Genomic DNA, 4,090 nt, shown 5'->3' on the forward strand with positions numbered 1-4,090 from the left:
ATTCTTGCATATTCATTTGCTCTGAGACCACTGGAGCGTGACATACACATGAGCATAGAAGAAAATTACCAAGATACCCTTGCAACAGATTTATATCTTCTCAGCTAAGAAAAAGTCCTGAGACTGTATAATTGACAATGCAGCTTCATTGAGATCATTCCAGTGCAATGCAGCATCATGAACATACGTATCTATATTGAGTACAGCTGAGAAAAGACAATGCTATCCCTGGAACCATCTGAGACAACTTTCTAAACTAAGTCCACACAAAATTCAGCAATTTCAGCAAGAAAAGGTTAGTAGACTGTGATGCATTTTCAAAACAGATATGGAGTATAAATCACTGATGTGAAAATGACCACACAACCCTTGAGACTTATTTCAAGCAACATTAATAATGAAGAAGCCACTGCTACACTGATTTTTGACATTAAAAAGGCAAACACTGCATAAAGAACTTTAGGACCAACAATCTCCCCCTTTTGCCTTTAATGACAAAAACTTCAATCATGAAATAAGACCTCAGTGAAGCAGATTCAACCAAAGTAATGAACATAGCAACAATATCAGTAAACAACCCCTTATTTCAGTAAACTACCCCTTATTTTAGTCCATTCTCCCCCTTTTTGACATTGAAGGTCAAAAGGTGAGAAGAACCAATAATGAGAAGATCAGAAAGGAGGTTGAACAACCCTAAGAAGAGTTCTAAGAGTTGAAAACCTGTGAGGGAGAAGAGGTTTGGTCATGATATCTGCAAGTTGATGTTCAGTGGGTAAATAAGTGATGTCAATAAGACCTGTCTGAACTTTGTCTCGAAGAAAATGATACCTAATATCAATATGTTTGCTCTTCCAGTGAAGTGTGGGATTCTTACTTATGGCAATGGCACTTTGATTATCACAGTAGAGTATAGGAGGACCTGAGAAGTGGAGACTAAGATCTGCAAGAGTCGTGTTCATCCAGAGAAGTTAGGAAGCAGCCTGAGAAGCAGCAATATACTCAGCTTCTGAAGTAGAAAGAGAGACAGTATCTTGTTTCTTACTCAGCCAAGAAATAATATTTGAACTAAGGAGATAACAGCAACTTGAAGTACTTTTTCTGTCAGGTAAGGAGCCACCCCAATCAGCATCTGAAAAGGCTCTTATAGATAGTGTAGGGGAAATAATGTAGTGCAAACTATAGGAGATAGTTCCTTTGATATATCTAAGAATCCTTTTAGCAGCCTAGAGATGAGAGAGTCTAGGATTGCACTAAAATCTTGCTACCAGTCCTACAGAATACATAATATCTAGTCTAGAAGCTATGAGGTACAAGTGACTTCCAATGATAGACCTATAAAGTGTAGAAGGAACAGATTCTGTAGTACACTCAAGAGAGAGCTTGGTATTAGGACATAAAGGAGTTGAAACAGGCTTGCAATCATTTATATGAAACTTTTTAAGCAACTCAGATGCATATTTTTGTTCAGAAATGAAAATCCCTGTAGAAGTTTGATGGATTTGCAGGCCTAGGAAGTATCTGAGAGGTCCCAAGAGTGACATTTCAAATCTGGTTTTCATTAAATTTGCAAACTCTGATGCTAAAGAGGTATCTGAACCACAGAACATGATGTCATCTGCATAGATTTAAAGTATAAGAAATTGATCTTGCTGAATTTTGACATAAAGAGTGTTGTCAACTATTCCTCTTTGAAAGCCTTGCTCAACCAAGAAGTGATGTAATTTTTCATACCAAGCTCTAGGAGCTTATTTGAGACCATACGAAGCTTTGTTCAGTTTGAATACATAAGAGGGATGCTTGTGATCTTTAAAACCTTTAGGTTATTCCAAATAAACTTCTTCTTTTAGGTTTCCATTCAAAAAGGCAGACTTCACATTCATTTGATAGACCTTGACTTATTTGTGACATGCAAATGACAAGAGCATTCTGATTGATTCCATCCTAGCAACTGGTGCAAAAGTTTTATCCTAATCAATTCCTGCTTGTTGAGAGTAACCTTTGCAGACCAGTCTTGCTTTGTTTCTAATAACAGATCCTTTTTCATCCAACTTGTTCCTGTAAATCCACTTGGAACCAATGACATTTTTAGATGCAGGTCTAGGAATTAAAGTCCAAGTATCATTTTTGTGAATCTGATCAAGTTCTTCTTGCATAGCTGCTATCCAATCTTCCTTTTTCTAAGCTTCATTATATGACTTTGGTTCAATGGAGGATAACATAGCAAAATAACTGTACTCTTCTCCATCTTCAACTTCTAATTCAATGAGCCTTTTCTTGTGTCTTGTTTGAACACCAACCTGAGGTGATCCAATGATATTTTCAGCTTGGACCTGTTTCTGTAGAACTGGATAGATAGTTTCCCTTTGATTGTCAAACCCTGAAGTGAATTGAGCAGCTTCATTTAACTCTTTAACTGAATGAGAAGGACTAGCTTCTGTTGATCTAGGTATTGAACAACTTTCATCATTGATACTAGATTAAGGATTTTCATCAAATTTAACATGAATTGATTCAACAACTTTAGAGGATCTGAGATTGTAACATCTGTAAGCCTTACTTTTGATAGAGTATCCCAAGAATATACCTTCATCAGCCTTAGAATCAAATTTCCCCAGGTTATCTGTATGATTGAGAATAAAACATCTGCTGCCAAACACCTTAAAGTAATGAACTATTGCAGGCCTTCCATACCATAGTTCAAATGGAGTCTTAGTTGAATTAGGTCTAAGAAGCACCCTGTTGATGATATATACTGCAGTACTAACAGCTTCAGCCCAAAAGCCTTTTACAAGACCTTTTTCAAGTAACAAAGTTCTCCCCATTTCCTGCATAGTCCTGTTTTTCCTTTCCACTACTCCATTCTGTTGAGGAGTTGTAACAGCTGAAAATTCTTTCTTGATACCCTTTACATCACAATAGCTTTCAAACTCTCTCATTGTAAATTCAGAACCAAAATCAAACCTTAGTCTCTTTACAATGCAACCTTTTTCATTTTTAACCAGGTTAACAAACTTAATAAAGTGTGTAATAGTATCAGATTTCTCTTTTAGAAAATAAACCCACACCATTCTACTAAAATCATCAATGAGTAGCATAAAATAGTTACTTCCTCCAATGCTTGTAGTTCTGGTAGGACCACAGAGATCTATATGAATTAAATCAAGAGCTCTGGAAGTGTTGATCTCTTTGGAAGGAAATGCTACTTTTGTTTGATTTCCTTGTTGACAAGCTCTGCAGAGAAGGTTATCACTGAATTTTAGATCAGGTAATCCTTTCACAGCCTTTAGCTTCAGAATTTTGATTAGATTCTTTAAGTGAAGATGACCTAGTCTCTTATGCCACAGTACAGCTTCATCTAGAGTGGTCAGGTTACATTGTGTGGCTTCTTCAGATACTGTATACACATTTTCAGAAGATATGCAGGCTGAGAATAGAACCTTTTCTGATTCAATGTCAACAATATTACACTTATCTTTATCAAAGCACACCTTCTTCCCACTGTCACACAGCTAACTCACACTTAGAAGATTGTGTTTAAGGCCTTCGACAAGTAAAACCTCTTAAATCTCAGGCAATTCTTCAAATTTATTCACAGTCCCAATTCCAATTATCTTAGCCTTTTGGTTATCTCTAAAGATAACATTTCCTCCATCAAAGTTCTTCAGAGATGCAAACTTGGAACCATCAGCTGTCATATGCCTTGAGCAACCACTGTCAATTTACCATTTGTCATTGGTGTTACAGGCTTTGAAAGCTGTATATACCAATATACTTACTGCATTCATCCTTTTAGGTATCCACATCATCTTGGACTTCACAAAAGATCTTTTATCCTTGACTTTCTGATCTTGAGTTAAGTCAGATTTCTTCATATACATCTTGGTGATTTTGAAATTTCTGATGGAAGATGTGACAAAGTCATTTTCATTCAACTTCAGATTGCTGCAGGTGTAGTCAAGTATGTCATATTTTGGTCTCATGGGTTTATAATTGGAAATCTAGCATAAACCTCACCAGAGGTGGCCTTAACAAACACTGAGTGGTTTTGTTTAACCTTGGCTGCAGTGTCACAAACATAACCAATACCAGT

Source organism: Cornus florida, unplaced genomic scaffold, assembly GCF_030987335.1.
Source record: "Cornus florida cultivar Cherokee Brave unplaced genomic scaffold, ASM3098733v1 CherokeeBrave_3.0.0_Hap2_Chr04, whole genome shotgun sequence".
Classification (NCBI taxonomy): Eukaryota; Viridiplantae; Streptophyta; class Magnoliopsida; order Cornales; family Cornaceae; genus Cornus; species Cornus florida.